The sequence below is a fragment of the Sylvia atricapilla genome, chromosome 8 (assembly GCF_009819655.1).
Source record: "Sylvia atricapilla isolate bSylAtr1 chromosome 8, bSylAtr1.pri, whole genome shotgun sequence".
NCBI classification, from domain to species: Eukaryota; Metazoa; Chordata; class Aves; order Passeriformes; family Sylviidae; genus Sylvia; species Sylvia atricapilla.
Window position 1 is genome coordinate 30,009,062 of NC_089147.1, and position 8,090 is coordinate 30,017,151.

Here is an 8,090-nt window from a genome sequence, read left to right on the forward strand (position 1 = left end):
TTTTTCTCTCTGTTTGACATGTCCCAGGGTTTGTCCATGGCAAACAAAGGCAGCAATGGGTACAGGTGGCTGCTCTGGGGCTGGAGGGTGGCTCCTCGTGGAGGGCTTATTCTGCATCACCCTCCAGTGGTTCTTCCCCCGAGGGTTTCCCAGTGCCTGTGAGGTTGGTCCTGTGCTTCAGCTCTCCCTGGGGTGGGGGTACTGCCTGCCTCACCCCTCCAGCCACCTGCAGGGTTTCTCAATGCCTGTGGGCAATATAAAAGATATAATTAGAAAATATAGAATGAAATGTTAAATTGGTGTTTATATAGGTGGATACAAATAGGAAAGTATAAATAAAATATTAAAATAATTTCTATATTTGTATAAATATTTTTCTCTTTATATAGTTATATTTATATAGATAACTATATACACTTTCATTGTATAAATAAGTAATGTAAATATGTAATTGCCTCTGAGCCTGCTGCTCCTCTGTCCCTGGTGGCTGGGATTGTTTATCAGGTTATTTGGTTGCTCTTAGTTTCCATATTTATGTGTAAGTAACTGATGAACAAATTGCCATACAGAGGTACACACAGAAACACACCAGCCAACTGCTCTGTTGTTCTCTTTTCATTAGCTGTAACTTTAGAATTAGACAAAACCCCATTTCATCTGATGTGAGCACAAGAAGCCAGCACACTCTGTCAAGAGACATCAAAAGTGGATTATAGTTTCCCATCTGGAATGATGCTGCAGCCCAACCAAACACTACCCATATGATATAAAATAACCTTTAAATAATAAAGCCTGACAACAACCCGCTACATTATGAATTTACCTATGTGATGTCAGCCAAATCTCTGTTGGTGTGGACAGGTTTCTGATCCAAACCAGATCTGCAAGACAGTTGCAGATATTTCTCCAAACCAGTAGAAAACACATGAAAATAGTGCACAAGGAAAGTCCGAACTGCAGCAAAGGAGCTGGCCCCTGAAGCAAGAATGAGAAGATAGTAGTGCCAATTCATTAAGGTGTTATGAACATCAGTGAGAAGGGGATTTTGCACCTAATAACTTAGAGTGTGACATGAAAGGCATTCAGGTTTCACTCCTTAGAATACCTCTGTCTTGTGCAGCAGCAGACTCTGATCCCACCAGTGTCTCCATCCAGCATGCCTCGAGCCACCAGCTGCCCAGGTCATGGCGGGACTCTGAGAAAGCAGCCATTATTCCCACCATCCCTCCACCTTCCCCTGCATATCCTGCTTTCAGCTGCTAATGGAGATGAAGGAACATCTCCAAGAGTGGAGCACCAGGTGTATTTTCCACTGGCTATAGTTGGAGTGTGTGTTTGTTTATCCCCTTCTCTCTTCTCTGGTGCACAATAGCTTTGCTCAGAAGAAGCATCTGTTCTTCATTTAAAGCCAGTGTTAAGCTACTTTGCTACAGGATTGATGGAGCCAGAAAGAGGTCAAACTTGATTTATCCAAGTTTGGAGAAAGTTCCAATAAATAGCTTGTCTATAGCACCTATTGATTATTGGCCCTCCTCCCTCCAGAAGAATTATGAGTATCAAAGAACTGAAATCTACATGATAGGGAACAGCAGTTCCCTACTCAGTCCAAATTTGGCTTTTTGGATGAGCCTTTATGAGGCTGTGGACTGAAAACCCCAGAGAAGGCCGAGAGAGCTGATGCTATTAAAATAAGGCTACATCTCCATATGGATCAGACACTAAGGAATTACAGCTGCATGCTGGATGCTTCAAACAAAGCAACAACGTTACCTGGGCTACAAATCCAGTGGCTCCTCTGTTTCTGGTGGGCTGGATGGGGGCTCTACACTCCTGCTGCCGTCACTACTCTTCAACCTTGTTCCTCTCTCTCTGATGATGATGATGATGGGGTTTGGATATGTTATTAATTTTCACTATTTTTTCCAAAACCAAGTTATTTAAAAAAAAGCTCTGCCTGTGTTAATTAGGCCTTCCAAAAGCAAGCTGTATTTGCTGAAACATTGCAATACAGTACATGATGGTGTGATGGCTGCACTGCTCCTGTCCAGGCTGGTTGCTCAGCAGGGCTGTGGTTATCACCATGTGCCAGATCATCCAAAGCTGGACAGCACAGCCCTGTGCAGCTCCCTGCTGCAGAGTGTGGACACTGCCTCGCCCGACCAGCACAGAAGATACAGACAGGAAATTAGCACCAGTGGCCCTCAGCCCTGTGACCATTGCTCCATCGACACAGCCATCCTCACCAGGTGAGCAGCCCACAGCTTTGGCACTGGTAGAACTGAGATAGAGAGTGATAAGAAATGGAAAAGTTGTACTTGTGTCATTTTCCTTTATTTTCCTTTATCTTATTAAGAAAGTAGGAAGAGAAAAAGAAGGATTGTCACTTCTTGGATTCAGCCAGCTTAGAAGCAACTGGCAGATGCAGAAGTTGGGTGCCACATTTTACAGGCCCTGCTCTCTAGGCTCCCACTGTGTATGCCTTAATAGGTGGCTGGCAGTGTTTAAACTTATGCATACAATAGATAGGATAGATATTCCAACATTTCAGCTCCAAGTTAATGGTATGATTAGTACCTGGAAGGAGTATGAATGCAGCCTGTTCCTCCACCCCTCCTGTTCACAGCCCCTGAATTACATTCTCAAACACTCTCTTTGAGATCATACTGACCTGTAACATTTTGATCTGGCTGCTGAACCTGCTCAGAAAGGTTTGCAACCCCCGGGAAGTTGCACTGTGGGTGACCGTGCTGCACACCTCAGCTCTTCAGAGGAGTTCAGGTGTGATTTCTGTCTGCAAGCTAAGACGTTCTATGCCTAGGTATCATCTCTGCCCGCCTCTTCCCATTATAACCAACTCTTCTGTCAGTTGTCCTGCAACACATCACACAGCAGAGATTCTGGGATCCATCCTGGACAAATGCAAGCTTGTGCTGCCTACACAGGTGATCATGTAAAAGCTGTACTTTGCAGTGACCTGGCTTCTCTTGGCTTTTACCATCCAGGTTAACCTCCCTTGTGTTAAAGGGAGTTTGGCAATGAAAGGACTACTTCATGGAGAGTGCAGGGATATTATTCACATCCAGTGTTTACTGTAGAGTAATTTATTGCAAATGTCTCACAGCTGATCCAGTCACTTCTCCTCTGTCAGACTCCCCAGAGAAAAAGATCTGCTAAGGTCTTCCAATGATGTCTAATTTCAGGCAGTTTAGAGGCACCCTCAGTGCAGTTTGGCTTGTGCTCACCTCTGCAGGAGCGTAGGAAGACCACCTGTCCCCAGCCACAGTGAAAAACCTGATCAGAGACATTGAATTGATTTCCCTGAATGCTGGGAGGGGGTGGGAAAAAATTGGCCAGGGCTACAGTGAACGCTGCTGAATGCAAGCCGGTCAGCGGTCAGTTTTCCCAGGAAAACTTGGATTTATCCAATTGCTGTGCTCCTGGAGTTGCAAAATAGCAGATTTCACTGCAGTACCCTGGTACGTGTCCCCACTCCGTGGCTGTGCCTGCGCTGGGCGCTGCTGCCCTGCATGATCCCTCCTAGCGGTGCTGCGGGCAGGACCCACCTCTCACGCCCAAAAACCCTCCAGCTGGTCCCGATTTACACAGGCCTGGCTTCCTGGCTCTCTGTTTGCTCCGTACGTGTGTGAACAGGCGTCGCCTGCAGCCTGCGGGCGTGGAGGCGATGTAAATGAACACATAAACACGGCCATTCTCATTAAAGGATGTGCCGAGCGAGGTGTGCTGCGGCTTATGCAATCCTGCTTTGAACGACTGTGAGGAATTCATAGAATTCTCATAAATCTTAATCATTTCACTTTCATTGAGGGTTTTTTTATCCCTTTTTAAATTTTGTTTGCTTTTTTTTTTCTCCCTCCATTAATCATTCTCTTGTTCTGAAGTTCCTCTCTCCAGCGAGGGAGAATTAAAAAGCTTTGCTTGGCAGAGCCAGTGAACCACACCACCTGCATACTAACAAGGCTGAGGATATCTCTCGAGCAATGTGTGGGAAAAGAAGGGATGCATCCACTTGATTCAGTGTGTAGCCTTCCAAGAAAGCTTGGATGCTCTTTGTCAGCAGCGCAGCTATCTGGAGTGACCTGGTCCTAACCCTTGTCTCGCTGGCTTGGGGGATGCTATCGTGAGCTTTGTGACATTTGGCCATCTATGCCATCCCCTGGCTGCTGCAGTCCTGCAGTCAACCATGGTTTTGTGTGTATGATCTGCCCTTCAACTGCCTTGATCACTTCTAAAAGGTCCAGTACCTTGAAACACTCTCTTAGGAAACCCTTGTCCTTAGCTGCTACACCAGGAAAAGTAGAGGTGTGAAGGGGAGGCAGAGGGAATAAGAGCCCACTGTGACACTGGGAGCCATCCAAGGGGAAGAAGAGGACTGGGATAAGCCTGAAGTAACCCACAAAGGAGATGAACCTGGAGGGATGTTGGAGCAAAACCATATGGGGTAAAGTTGCAACTGTGCCAACACTGAAGCACAGAGGGTTTTGCTTTAGACAGGAAACTTGCAGGGTTGTGTCTAAAATCCCCTTATTCATGGGAATCAACTTCCATGGCAAAATAGTCCAAAGTGTGACCGACTGGACTGAACAGCCAAAAAAAAAAAGAAAGTCAATACAAATAATACTCTATTACTTTTTTTAAAGGCAGCTGCCTCAGTAGTAGGATCTGGGGTGGCAAAGATCAACTTATGTAGCAAATAATTTTATTTATGAACCTGCTTTACTAGCACCTATGTGGTAGCCTGTAGCGCTGGTCAAATGCCCAGCTTGTGAAATGCCTTATCCCTTATGGTAAAGGGGCACCCTGAATGGTGGGGGCAAGGCTGGAGGGGGCACATGGACCACAGCCAGCCCTGGGGCAAGGATCCCGGCCCCACTCTGTCCAAAGCTCCAGGGGCCAATTCAGCCCCTCCTGAATTACTGCCTGGGGGTACGTGTGCCACAGGGATATGAGGACTGGAAGTGTGCAGGGAGCTCATCCTGGGACACATCAGAACAAATGCTCAACACTTTACTCATGAAAGCTGTGTCTCCAGTGCCCTCCAAAAAGCAAACAACCAACCAGCAGGTTTGGGCTACAGGCAGCAGTGAGCCCACAGCCTGTGACCATGCAGCACGTCACTGGTGCAGTGGCCTTCACAGGGCCATTGTCTCAGAATTATGTACCCTGATCATCTTTTTGACGGTAGTTCGGTGGTTAATAACCCGAAGGTTGCAGGCTGAAGTCTTATTTTGCATACGTGACTTAGTAATTAAATTACCCCGTTGCTATTACATAATGTAAGTAACAGCTACTTGATTTTAAAAGAATAGTCAAATTTGGCAGACAGTTCAGAGTAATTTCATTTTATGTTGGAGCCTAACGCTAAGAGATTGTACAAAAAGCAGAAGGCAGCTGCCTGGAATAGTCTAAAATAAGTGTGTGGTAACCAACAACTATTATTATTGTATTACTGCTTATAATTCCCAAATGGAGAATTAAATTTCTGTAATAGATACAGCTTTTAACGAAAACAAAAATAAAAGTATTTGGCTTTTCTGTCAAGGAAAACTCTTTTAGGAAATGATACCATTGAATGTACATTTCCCAAGGGAGGGTGGAAGGGAAAACCCCCAGCCTTGCGAGATTCTTTTGCAAAGGGCTTCTGCTTTCCACAGATTCCACTGCAGGATTGTCTCGGATTTCTTCTAAAGGGCGTGCAGAAAGATAGATTTATTATTTAGAGATAAAAATGAACTAATTAGATTTTTGAGCTATAATACATACTCTTTGTAGCTGCATTTGGATTGGGATTTAGCATTCACTTGCCAAAAATTGACATTCCCTCTTCCCCACAAGCCAACGAGCCTGGGTGCTCCATTTCTGCCTCCTAATGTGTCTGACCAGGAACAGTATGGCAAATTACAGGACTGGTGGGTAGGAACTTAGGATCACATTTCAGGCTCTGGGAGTTTAATATTGGCTAGTACATTTTTGACCTTAATTTTAAAAGGCTTTTACCTGTGCATGTCAATTTATATGGGAAGGCCGGGTCAGGCACTGACCTGGTCTCCCAGCCAGACCTAAAAGTAACTCAAACAACCAATGTATCTTTAATTTGAAATGCTTGATGACTAATCTCTTGTTTCCTTTAATTAATGATCTACAGTTAATCATTATGAGTGGTAAATTGTCTATTTCAGCATCGATAGGAAGAGTTCCTATGGGAAAATGTTCCCCTATAGCTTTAATTTAAATATGCATTTTCACATCACACTTACCATATCCTTACCTTTATGCTATTGCATGATTACAGGTCCATTAACTAATCACATTTGACAACTTGTTTATTGAGGGGAGCAACTATTTTACATCTCTTGCCTGGGAAAGAAAGTGCTCTAACAAACAATTATTCAGCAGCTGCAATCATGGAGCACTGAATTAATTGCTTTGAAGATCTCAGTCAAGAAGATCTTGATAAAAAACCAAAGAAAATGTTGTTTGACAGAATGCATGAATGAGAGTGCCAGGAGGAACTCAGGCTTAGTAAGCTGCAGCCCTGCTCCAGGGAGCACTCCATGAGGACCAAGAAACACTGCACTCAGAGGAGGAGGCTGTGGAAAAGCTCATATGCTCATTTGTTCCTTTATGTTTAGTTTATCAAAACCAGAACTTACACATATAATTTGATTATAGGATCAGGATGCTGCTAAAAGGGACCAGAAAACCTGAGCACAATCAGGTCTATAAAAGCTGACACATGGGTATCTCATATGTGTAACCTCTGTGGATGACTTCTCCTGCCATACAAATAATTAACCCAAAGGGTACTGTAAGGCTTAATGATTATAAAGCACTTTAGAACTTTCTCCCAGTGGGAGCTGCTGTGATTGCACTGGAGTGGGATAAAAAGTAAAACAAGCCATGTGAGATCTCAACTCTGTCCTGGGCAAAATTGTCTTGGTGCTCCGTGGTGCTGGGGAGAGCCATTCACTCCCTGACAAATATCCAGCAGGGCGTCAGGACAGTTTGTATCTTGAATGTGTGAGATCAGTGCTTTGTTGGGACAAGAGCATTGTAGAAAATAGTGGGACTGCTGCTAAAGCTTGATGATGGCACTGAAGACATCAGCTGGAAAAGGGTTTCTGATCTCTCCAGCTCCTTTGTGACTGGCTCCATTATCAGCATGAGGAGGACCAGAGTGTCTCACATGAGACAGTCCCAAACTCTGCTCCATGGACTAGTCACAGCCTGCAACACGCTGCCCAATCCCAAGCCACGCTTCCTTCTCTCAGCTGCTGAACCTTGTGTGCTTTGCAAGTCAGCTGAGATGAAATATGTTTCTGCCAGTTAAGACAAATTCCTACAGTGACACTGGAAAGGGAAGGAGAGCTTAAAGACTCAAAATTCTCTGTAGTAAAGAGCTTCAAAAGTGAAGTACAAGGACTAAACAATATCTTCTATGGATATTATGTCACTGTAAAAAGCTGAAAAAGTTTCCCAGTAAGCTGAAGGGCAGTGATGATGTCAGGTGGCTGCTCAGAAAACATCTCTACTGGGCTTTTTGGTCACATCCCATTAGTAGCACAGTCAGCTTTTCAAAACTGCCTTGTTCTTACATGAAAAGTTGCTAACAGTTTGCTAGCATCATATCTCTTGAAGTGGGGAGGAGTAGAATGCTTTTCCTTTTCCTGCATGCCCAGGTTCAGAGGGTCTGTGAGGATGGTGGCATTGAAGTCAGTTGTGAACATGGCACTATTTTGCCAGACCCAGCATCCCTAAAGACTAACGCCTCAAAATGTGATGGAAACTTCTGACACAATGGTTCATTTTTGAAAGTAAGGGGCAGGGAAGCTGTGGCCCCTCCCTTGACTCTTGTTTAATATCAGTGAGAGCCCAAATTGAATTTATACACTTGTATATATTCTGATTCAAATAATTGTTTCTGCAGCAAGCCCTTGGCTCTCGTTATTGCTTCAACATGAGTCAGATGGAGCCTAACTAAATAATTAGCTCTATCTTTTCCTCTTTTCTTTATTTTTTTTTTTTCAGGTATGGTGGACAAAATTTGTCCTGCCAAAGGAAATGTAGAAAAA